The 12151-nt window shown below is 39.5% G+C and overlaps 1 protein-coding gene across 2 annotated transcripts in view; it reads left to right on the top strand.

The window, feature by feature from the left end:
• The first annotated feature begins 3684 nt into the window (after positions 1 to 3684).
• LOC108725186 (uncharacterized) overlaps positions 3685 to 12151 on the top strand; it is a 37687-nt gene continuing 29220 nt past the window's right edge. The window contains exon 1 of one of the 2 annotated variants that reach the window (XM_018452037.1): positions 3685 to 3828. The gene's annotated coding sequence lies outside the window, so the exon portion shown is untranslated. The remainder of the gene's footprint in view (positions 3829 to 12151) is intronic. The other variant, XM_018452038.1, reaches the window with a different exon arrangement.

Here is a 12151-nt window from a genome sequence, read left to right as displayed (position 1 = left end):
AATATTTTTTTTAAATAAAATGTTGTATAAAGATATATAAGATTATCAATAAATATGCGCGAAGTTTTTTATATTTTCCTGTTATTTTATATTTTTATTTTACTAAAGATTTTAATAAAGTGCTAAATATATAAAAGCGCGCTGTTTATCTTCTTGCTCTCATATTCCATTTATTCCAATATTGTATTTATCATAACTCGATGATTGCGAGATTATTATATCTTGGAATTGTATCATTTGTGAGAGGATGTACATACGTACAATTTATAACATACGAATGATTGTAATTTCGAAAATGTTATCATAAATTATCGATTTTTTCCGTGAGTGCGACGTCCGTGTGTGTTGCTAATTTATTTTTACTGAAAATATACTTGCTGCGCATGGAAACTAATGTTATTTCTGTCGTCACATCTCGCTCATTACATACGAAAATTGGAGAATCACTTGATGAAACGCATGCAAATCGCGTTTAGGAAGCACGGGGAGAACCTCACGAAGCACAGTTTTGTTTCCATTATCGCTCGAGATGTCTACGCCAAAATAAGGAAGAAAGTCTAAGCATGCGTCAGTATATAAAAAATATGTCATATAAATAAAAGTAGAACATGAATATAGAAGATGTAACACAAATTATAGTAGTCAAACATAAATGTTTATTATATAGCATAAAGGATTACATCTAGATATATACATATATATATAATACAAAATTATACAGATAATAAAATTAAAATACATCAAATAGAAGTCATTATAGGAAAAGTCATAATGATGTCACTCAATACTTTTATTATCACGTCTAGAATTCATCACAAAGTCATCAGAAAGTAAAAATTGTATCGAATGACATTATTATGATTTTTCTTAAATGACTTCCATTTCATCTTATGATTTTGTGTTCTATCTGGGGGGACATAAGAAATACAAATATCTACGGGGTAAAGTTCGCCTTGGCAAAAATAAAAAAATCGGATCAAATACCTTCCTTACAGTTCATATATTCATATATGTTCTAGCCGCTAGCGGAAACAGAAATCAGAACGTAAGTCGAGAATGTAAGGGGAGAGTGACAGAAATGTAAACGAAGCTTTTAGAAGACAAAAATTGAGACGACGAAACATAAAAGAAACATAAACGCCTCTTTTACGTTTCATTGTCTCAATTTTTATCTTCTTTACGCTTTAGCTTCGTTTACTCTCCTCCACTTCTGTCACTCTCCCTTTACATTCGACTTACGTTCTGATTTCTGTTTCCGCTAGCAGCTAGAGCATATATGAATATATGAACTGTAAGAAAGGTATTTGTTCATGTCTTTTGTTTTTCTCGATTGGTAAAGGTTATTGGTCTCGCGAAAAGATGTTTTGCATATCACTGTAGCGCAGAAAATATTCTGGGTAATCAATATCGTGTGTACAATAAAAGTGACACGGAAGAAAACTCGAAAAATAATCTGCGGTTACTCGACTGGTCGTGTTGGTATAAATGTGATAGCGCGTGCCTTTCACGCCATTCTCTAAAGTCTAGATACAGCGATAGAACGAAATTGCGGCGTTATATTTCGTAAGTATAATAGCTTACTCTTACATTTATTGATTTATTAAATGATATTCCTTCAAACGACTCCGCGAATCTAAAAGGATAACGAAATGCAAAATGCTGTAATAAATAGAAACGTCGATAAGAGTTTAACTTTAGATCCGCGTAAACTTTAGATCACGTTACTCCTATCCTGCAATCTACTAAAAAGCAGATAAACATCGTTTCGCACCGCGTAAAGTCCGCTTCTGACATTTGCTGAGCAATAATGCGCTTTAACGTCGTTTTAACGTAAAGCTCTTTTTTATTTTCAATAGTTTTACATTTACGTCAACTATGCTGACACATTTCGGTGCGACGAAATTGCACAGCGCGATTTTAAATAGCGCGAGGTCAACAACACGAGACCTCGAAGTCATTATTCTTCACACGATAATACCGTTATATTGGCATTTCATATTAAACGTGAATTTTTCTATAAAACTTCTTTGAATGGGTGCAACAGTAAAGAAAAGCCTCGGGTCTTAGTGGTGGTATCTCCGAAATAATTGCGCACGTGGTTCATCCCACGAAAATTTCTGTCGGCGCCCATGGGACAGAATCGGGAACGATGTCGAACACCCCTTCTCTCCCAAGAACGCGATGGCGAGGAAATCCCAGGGTGAGGGAGATGGGGGGCAGGGGGGGAGGCAGAGAAGAAGTCCGTGGTAGTAGGGGTTGGTGGTGGTTTCGATGATAGGGGTGGCGCGCGGACGCGAGCGCCATCTGGCCGTTCAGTGCCCGGCCACCCTCGGTACATCCTGTGTGACTCGCGCTCGCGGCTTCCGGATTATCGCGGCTAGTTTAGCGGGCCCAAGGATTGGGACACCAGTAGTGCACCGTGCCTTAAATACAGTGACCAGTGTATGCCTTGAACGCGACGCGACAAAAAGGTAATTATCACGCCAGTAGTGACGGTGGCGACGGCGACGGTCGCGAGAGCGGTTGTCTTTCTCACACGCTTTCTCCCGTTCGAACGTGAGATTTGTGAAGCAATGGGAAGAACGGAGGTGACGGCAACTATGACGTCGGTGGTATCGGAGTTGTGGCGTAGAGAGAAAGTGGAAGTCGGCGGAGGCGCCGACGTTGTAGATACGATTTGCTCGCAAGGATCTTGGTTACTCGCGAAGCGATGCCGAGAGCGATGCCGAGAGCGATGCCGAGGCGCACGCGATTCGACGAATCGATCCGTCCGTCTGCCGCGGGCCGCCCCGATACCACACGTACGGCACGATATTCGCGCGAGTACAAGTAGAGAGAATCGCGACGTGTGTATCCGATCCGCGCGTCGGATGGGAACGACGTCATCGTCTTGGAGCTCCTGCGCGAGGATGTTGCCAATTGTTATTCTTTCCCTTCAGCCTAGTCTCTCTCGGCCGTGAGGCCGATATCGGCGACGTAGTATCGCGGCGACGACGGGGGCGAAGGCGCGCGATGCGATTCGCCCACACGGGAGAGACTCCTCGAGGTTCGCTTACCGAGAGAGGTAACGGGGCGCGCGATATCGGCCGCTCGGTCACCCGCGGTGGAAACGTGGGCCGTCACCTCCTCGTCGACGCGCGGCCGCGTCCGTCGAGTCTGCCTCCCGCGCGCGATTGATCGTCAGCGGCGCGGCGCGACGCGGCGCGCGTCATCCGTCCATCGCATCCGAGTGATCCGAGTCCCACTTGCTCGGCGAGTAGTACGCGAATAGACGCGTGCCCGGACGACGGCGACGACTCTATTTCCCGGCGAGGCCGTGCGACCGTGCGTGCGGAGACGAACACTCGTGATTTTCGTGATTTTTCACGCCGGTACATGCGCCGTGTCGCCGGATCCCGCACGTTGGATGCACCAGAGGAGAACGAAGATGCGATCGCGGGATTCGAACGGAGTTTGAATATTTACGGGATTCTCTCGCGATCGCTCCTCGATCTTCACTGACGTGTCCCTCCTTCCGGAAGAGATTCTAATACGCCGCGTGAGATCATGAACCCGATAATACCCTGATGTTTAATATCGCAACTATCCTGTTCCCTCTCTCGTCTCCAGAGGCATCTCGCTCGTCTACGTTTTTCAATAAGTAGTTTCTCATTGAATTCCTTCGACGTGACTTGGATTTGTCATCTCCTTCGTCCGACAATTAAGCTCGAAACGTGACTTCGTTTGAACACGCAACCGCCACAATGCCGAATTTATGCGGGGTTGGCAACGAGGCGAATCAGATGGCAGATTATTTGTTTTAACTTGACAAGAGAGATAAGAGTAGAGGTAAGCGAATGATTTGCAGATTAGTTACGTAGCTGCTCCTTGACCTCGCCTATATGAGATCCTATAACAGAGTCTGGCCAGGAGCAATTTTATCAAGATCGAAAAATAAGGGTGTATATAATGTCTCTTTCTATATATGCTATCTTACTTTAATCTGTATCTTGTTTTTACTTATTCTTATTGACAAAAGCGACGGGCTAATCAAAGGTTTGTCCTAATCATCTGGTTTCCTTAGCCTTATAGGGTCTCTAGTTAGCCTCGCGTAAGATCGTTACGGAAAAGGAACGCTAGAATTAAGTTAAGAAAAACGCGAATTGCTTGTTTTCCTCGAGAAAATGTATTAGTAAGATATCTCGCTATTTGACCGTCTATCTCCAGCTTCGCGCATTCTCAGTTTTTTAACACGAAGCGTTTCCTTAAGCAAAGTCAACAGGCGAGCAAATTTAGATAGAGAGAGCGAGATACCTGTTTACCTTATTCAAAGGGAGTTAATTCAGGGGCCGAGTGAGAAGCTCGCTTCTCTGTTTGCGCGCTGGTTGAGTTTTTTAATCCGATGCTATGACTTTCTGTAGATGTTCATAAATAGAAGCGACCCAAGCAACCGGTTTATCTTCTCTGTGATTCCTTATCACGCGAGATAAGTAAAGTATGCATGCTAGGAGCATATGGAAAAACGTAAGCAGTAAAACGCAAAGCAATAAGCAAATCAACAGTTTTTGTTTTACTGCTGCTTACGTCATTGCCTTACGTTTTCGACTGTGGTCAGCTACTTCGCTTACGTTTTTCTATTTTCAAATATGTATCACTAGGTTTTCCTCGCCTTCGGCTTGCTTTCTCCCTGGTTATGAATGTACGCAAAATTGAAGGAGAAACTAGTCGAGCCAAGTAACACTTACTTTGCTCGCTTCTACTTTTCTCGTTTTCTGATCTTCTCTTTTAATTTGCTCGATTCGCTTTCCCCCGTTTCGTGCGAATTCAATATTACACTTAATGTATATGCGATATTAATAGAGAAACGAATTGCAGGCAATATATGTATTTCAGTCAATTTATCTAATCTCTTAATATACTTTTTCGCAAACGCAAGATAAGCGAATCGCTCGCTATTTGACTTGCCTTCCTGCAATTTTGTGTTCACAATGTTGCATTGAGAAAAAAAGTGTACTAAATTTTAGTACACTTTTTTTTGTACTAAAGTGTAATAAATATTTGTTTGAATAGTACTGAATATTTATTATATTTAAATATATATTATTTGGTACAAGAATTAATTTCATTTAACTATCTTTTTTTTCTTTAGCAAATATTTACAAGTAAATGTTAAGTTAGTACTTACTGTTCAAACAAATATTTATTAAATTTTAGTATATTTTTTCTCAGTGTAAAAATCGCTCCGAGATTTCGGACAGAAAAAAAATTAACAAATTACCTGTGGCCATTTTGATTGGTCAATTCTTTCTCCATTTGAGATCTCGGAACGATTTCTAGCATCGTAGACAATACAAGTCTTACCACTGGCTTCTTGCATTTCCGACGTGAGCACGGTTCCTTGTCGATGGTTCGCGTATCACCCCTTGGACGCTCGTTGCGAATGCAAATAGGTACGCACATGCATACAAGTAAACTGTACATACGCACGCAAATGCACACGCACATACGTACAGCGAGTCGATCGATTTTCCGTTCCCGATTCCGCGGCGTCCGCGGCGTCCGCGGCGTGCAACGATCGGCGCGGCGCGGCGCGGCCGCGGCGCAACGGTGAGCCGAGCGTACAGCCGCACGCGCGCACACACACACACACACACACACATATGCACACATACAATATACAGGGGATTCACGCGGGTTTTCTGTGTCGTTTCTCACGTAGGTCTCAGGTCGACGTGCGTTCTGCAATAGCCCCCGCGATGCGATCGTTCCTAGCTATAGATACTTGAGCGGCGACGAATGAATCGTCCGCCGCGACTTCGCGTCTACGATCGGATAGCCGGGAAGAGTTTGAAGATTTAGGTATGTAGCAATTTTTCACACTGTCTCATTTTGCGTCTCTCTTGCCGGCGATCTCTATCCCGAAACGATCCGGATCTGTCCGGGAACGATGGGACGTCGAGATGGAAGGCCGGTTTAATTAATGGGAGCAGCTGGTTACAGCCTTCACACAAGAGTACCACTTATACAATATAATAAGATTAGAAATATCACTTACAATTTGATATATTTTTTACCGATCTAAATCGCGAGGTATTATTCGATTATTAGTTGTAAAATGAAAAACTCAATTTCAGTAATTCGAATTTTTGCATTTTTCAGACAATAAATTTTATTCTATTCTTTTATAACCCAACAAACAAGCTGACGTTATTTATCGTCATTTTGACGTCAAAGTGATGACAAATAACATCGGCTTTTTTTGTTGGGATATTAAACGTGTCCCAACGAAAATGTCTGAACCTCGGTTTGATTACAACTGTACGTAAAAAAAAAACGTAAAATATCGAGTCGAAATATAAATATTTAGCATTCTCTTGTTGCGTATGTCACGTGCGTGGTTAATTGAACGCGAGCTCGTAAAAACTGTTGCCGGAGTGGTCCAGATTGCTTCAATCGAGAAAACGTTGTAACTCTCTCTTCTTCATCCCTCCATCCCCTCTTTCTTTCCCTCTCTTTCGGACGCACACTGGTTCAAAGTATTCACGACACCACGTATAGGCATCTGCGCGTAATGCTGTTCATTGACCGTCCAATCTTGATAGTGACAAGACATTCTCAGGATGTGCAATCAAATTTGATTAATCCTCTGTGCACAATCTTGTTTAACATAAAGAAGGTGGATCAGAGAGAAAGTAGATGAGGATCTGAAGTTTAATATTATAATGAAAACAAAAGATTTCTGTATTATCGAAAAAGCTTTTTTTGCCCACGTATGAGATTCTCTTCAACGTTCATAGTTATTAATCTCTATACTTTGTGAGTCTTTCAGATTAAAATATATTTGCTACGGCTCGCAATTTCAAAATTAATTAGCAAGTAAACTTGGAAGTTCTTAAATTATCGTGGCTTTATAACATTAAATTTCGTTAGCTTTAGTAACAACATACGAGTAGATCCGCCTCTGATGATTGCTTGACTACTGTGCTGCACGGTTGTCTGACTAGTTTTATATATTAAGATTTAACTTTATATGTATAAAATTAAAACACATATATATGTGTATGTATGTGGGGGAGAGAGAGAGAGAGAGAGAGAACATTTTTAGAAAATAAAATTCGCAAATGTTGCATTCACCAGAGAATTTCAATCGGAGAACAGAATCCGTCAGTGAGATTAACGAGAATCACTGTCAGAGAACAAAATTCTGACGCGTGATTCAGTTAACAATAGCGATGGGAAAGTCCGATTTTTTTTTTCAAAGATTCGATTTCATTAAAAACTCTATAATATGTGGAGAATGTAATTTTATAATTGACGTGACGAGGTGAGAATGTAATGACTATAATCGATATAATATTACAATGGGACGCTAGCGAAATATCGATTCGACATAAAAGAATTTCGGAAACATTCTTTTGCGAATCCGATGAAAAAGAGGGCAGGAGGGTAGGAAGAAAACTCAAGCACGGTTTCACAACCGATCGCCCTGTGATATGTGAAATATTCGATGTACGCGATCCATCGGAGTGACTTCCTGTCGATTCCGTTTGGCGTACCTGTTTTTTGCGGCGTGTTGCCGACAGATGCTCGTAGAATATCAGGCGTCCTATCGTGAATTTTCGAGCAAATGTACGTCGCTATATCGTAACGATGTCGTTCACCTCTCTCAGACGAGTCGTACGTCTCTAATCTCGTCGATCTTAAAGTCCGCACGAAAAAGGGCTCGATCTTAACGGCGCGGGCGCTTCTCGAGTGAGTTCTTTTATCTTCCCGGGGGCCAATCCGTATTTTAGAATCGAGTGAAACAAATGGTCACTCCGTGAGCTCGCTCCCTGTCGCCCATGTTCTCTCCATCGGACTCTACCGCCCATGAATTCTTTCCATTAATTCTTTACTTACCAGGTAAAGACCTGTCAGACATAAAATGGCAGTCAGTATGTAGGTTCGTAATGGAAATGTGACAGTCTGCTTTTTTTATCGCATAATAGTCGTTTATCTTATAACAGTTTTACGAAAGTTGTTGTTTATTGCATTTCCTCGAATACCAGTATGGATGATCTTACTATCACTATGTCTATAATTTTTTTTATCAATATTTAAAAAAGGATAAAATTTAAATCATTATACTACATGTGGGACATTATGCTATTTTACTCTCTAAATTTTTCAAAATTTGCATTCTTAAATAAGAGTGGCAGAATTTCACTCTTTTTTTTTTGGAGTGAGATTCACTCCAAATGAAAGAAATCTCACTTCTATTTTGGAGTGAATCTTACTCCAAAGTGTGAAATCTCACTAAAAAAAAGGAGCGAAAATCTGCCACTCTTATTCAAGAGTGCGAATTTTTCATTTTTTTTTCGATTATAACAATATTTTAAGTTTTTTGGAATGAAATTTCACTTCAAGAAATTTAGAGGGTATCGTTGTACTGGAACGTGCAAATTTTAGTCTACGATTATCTTTAATAGTCTCTCATTTAGAAAGTGTGACAGCCTTCATCGTCAAGGCTATTTTTGTCTCCGGCAGATGGGAATCCTTGTATAGATAAATAAAAGTTATGCAGATATAAAATATAAAAAACACAATTTCGTCCGATCATATCATATATTTGAAATGTATAAATGTGAATGTATTTCTCTGGACAAGGGGGGAGGGGAGGAGGGAAAGGAAAGGGCGAGCTATCGTAAAAATCTAGCATTCCAGGTTTGACCCCGACCTGGTTCGAAATAGCGGGCAAGTATAGCTGGGGACTCTCTGCATCTAGTTTACATCGGTTTTGCATTTCTTCGCGGGGAGAAGGAGGTACATCGTTAGAAGCGCGTCGCACTAAAAAACAGAGAAAGGGAGAGATCAGGCTTCACTTTGTACGTTACCGCTAAAAATACGTGACGGTGCAGGTGGTAGGACAGGGCCGTTGGGGATGATGCGCTGCAGCAACACTCGCATCGCGCCACTAAAGCGGATACTGCATGTGCATCGGGCATTGTCAATAACGCCGCCAAGATGCGACAGACTAACAATACGTTACGACGTGCACGCGCGTAATAACGGCCGTGAGGACGTTTAATCCGTGAGCTTTCGTTAATCTCAAACTCGCAATATGAAGATGAGAATATAAAATAAAAGAAATTAATGAGGCACGCGGAAAAAGAAATTTAATATACGATATCATTTTCGAGTCAGGCTTTTTTGTAAAAATTCGTACACTTTAAAACAAAAATCTGCAAATGTTAAAAGGTAAAGTTAGTTTTTAAAAAGTGAATTTTTAAAAATTGATTTTTTTTTCAAATGTCAAGTATATATACGTTTTGTAAAAACATATACGAAATTACGATATTTTCTTTTTATATTTATATTTCATATGTTATTTAGGACGTTGTAAGTTCTCAATATTTGTGTAATTTATTTAAATTACGGAACCGTTATGACGTATATTATATTTCTCTACCTTAACCAACGCTTGAATCCGGTGCCGTTCCGAGAGCTTAAACGCGGAAATCACAATACCGCGGAAAAATACTCTCGACGGAATTAATCGCGTCGTTAATACCTTACCCTTTGTTTCAACGAGTTTATTTGCATGCTTCCCCGTTCCGCTCGGACATAAATAATCGCCGTCGACGCGTTTTTTACTGTACGTACAGATCACGAGATACGAGCAAAGCCGTAGAGAATTCCTACTGTACAAAATAAATGTATAATTTCAGTAAATTTCAATTTTCATTTGAAAATTCTCATCGAGAATTGAACTGTAATAAGTAGTAGGAATGCACCGGATATCCGGGAAATATCCGATATCCGATATTATCCGGTACTTTTTACTATCTGGTCGGATAGCCGGATCATTAATATCCGGTAATACTATATATCCAGCTAAAATTTTATATTTAAATTTTGCGTCATTAATGCAGAATTTTATTCTTTTTGGCTAAACTTCTTGAACAGTTTATTTTTCCTCTTTTTCTTTTCACGTTGGGAAGATAAAGAAAATTATTATCGCTACTTTCCCTCGTTTTTTTTTTGAAGCCTTGTTTCAGATATCCGACCGAGTATCCGGTATCCAATAATTTTACGATCCAGCTAATCCCTAATAAATAGTGCGTAGTAATTTATTGCTAAAAAGTGAACTAGGCCTAAGAATTATATCCGTATTTCCCGAACTGTCTTATCCAAATATAAAGAACGGTTGACGAATTGGGCGAATGGCCAAATGATTAAAATCCTTTAGCTTTTTATTTCTATACTCGAGATATTTCCGCTTGCCGGAGTGTAAATGCGGAATGAGAATAGGACTATAGGGGGATGTCTCGTCGTCTTCTCCCTGCAATTCGTAGATGTGAATCATCAACCTGGTATCGACGTTCGATATGGCCGGAGACATATTGACACGTGAGCCTATATATAATCGCGAAACGAGATGTCAAAGGGGATGGCAAAATTTTGAGAGCTAGTTAATGATGTATCATAACGAGGAGAGAATTTTGTTGCGTTTGACAATTGGCCGATTGAACTACGCCAATGCAGAATTTTCAAATACGACATTTGTGTAATTGGATAGAATTAATTGTAGTAGAGTGATTCAATTTACCGTCTTTCCCGTATTCTGATTTAGTACAAGGTCTTTATCAAAATCTAATTCTATAATGTGAAATGTTAGAATGTCAATTTCGCTAATGAAGTAAAATACAGCACGCAATTATAAGAGTAGACTAAATTCACTAAATATTGGTATACCTATGATAAATGTAAAAAATAATTATCGAGATATCGGTTGTTAAGACTAATTTATCGTATCCGAAGGTTAAGAAACGTCATTTCGAACGGTAAGAAATCCTATCATATTTCCAGATAAGGAGTCTAGTTTCAAATCGTTATATTCTCGTAACGAGGGAGAAACGAAGGAGAAAGAGAGAGAGAGAGAGAGAGAGAGAGCAATACGAGCTGCAATGAGAGTCGTCATATCACCGTATGCACGACAATTAGGTAGCGAGAAGTTCATTTGGTAACGTATATCGGTGTGAGCTCGACCTGAAATCCAGTGCGACATTCGACTGCTAAAAATAGGAAGCGTTTATCCGTCCATTGAGATTCCGAATCGATCGATCGCGCATCCTGGCGTGTAACATTGACGAGTAACCGACATCTACATCGTTTGAATTTCGTTTTTCCAAAGGGACCGCCAGTTGTATCGATCTGTTGACCGTCGACGATGGCGGCGAGCCGAATGACAAGCGGATAACGTAAGAAGAGGTAATATTAACTCCCACACTGTGCAATACGTTATTACAAGATTATGAGTGGGTGAAGTATATCAGGTTGTCTTTTAAATCCGAAGAGCTCTTTCTGTGGTTTCCGCTCGTTGTTGTTTCAAATGACAAGATCAATAGACGAGGTAAATTTCTAAATCGGGATATATTCGTTTCTGGGAAAAAAATAATGTTAATATCTTCTCAGAATGACGATGTATTAATCATAATCTTCAATAACTATCTATGATTATCGATACAATATAAAAGAAAGATCTCGCATTTTACCCGATTTTTATAAAATTACATCTGTGTTTAGTTTTCAGTTTTAAGAATAATTCGTTCCACTTATGATCAATGCGTGATTTGACAAGCCATTAATCAGATCTATTTTATCAACATGCGCTCATTAGAATTCTATCGAATTTATTGTAATGAACGTGTTGCTAAAACAGATTTGATTAATGACATGTCAAATTACATATTGATCATAATTGGAACAAGTTATTCTCAAAACTCAAAACGAGAAATACACGTTTAATTTTATACAAATCGGACAAAATGCATGATTATTTTTCATACCTATGTCAAGTCAATATCAGAGTCATCAAAGATTGTGATGAATCATTCTGATAAGATATTCACATTAATTTTATTATGTTTAGTTTTATTCGTTATTATTACATATTTTTACTATATATTGACTAACAATTGTGATGTTTTATTAGATGTCTTGATAATTTTTTTTATTTTTGCGCTTAACAATCTTATTTAGAAAGTACGACCAGATATTTTCTCAAATACTTTCTTGCTTCAATAACATAGTAGCATCTTCCATCTGAGAGCTATATATAACTTTCACGGAAGGATTTTTTTATTATATACCTGATACATGATGACCTCTCTCTCTCTCTCTCTCTCTCTCT

This window comes from Mycetomoellerius zeteki, unplaced genomic scaffold (genome assembly GCF_001594055.1).
Source record: "Mycetomoellerius zeteki isolate Tzet28-1 unplaced genomic scaffold, Tzet1.0 scaffold328, whole genome shotgun sequence".
Classification (NCBI taxonomy): domain Eukaryota; kingdom Metazoa; phylum Arthropoda; class Insecta; order Hymenoptera; family Formicidae; genus Mycetomoellerius; species Mycetomoellerius zeteki.
Note: the sequence above shows the minus strand (reverse complement) of the source record. Positions and strands in the feature narration are given on the sequence as shown.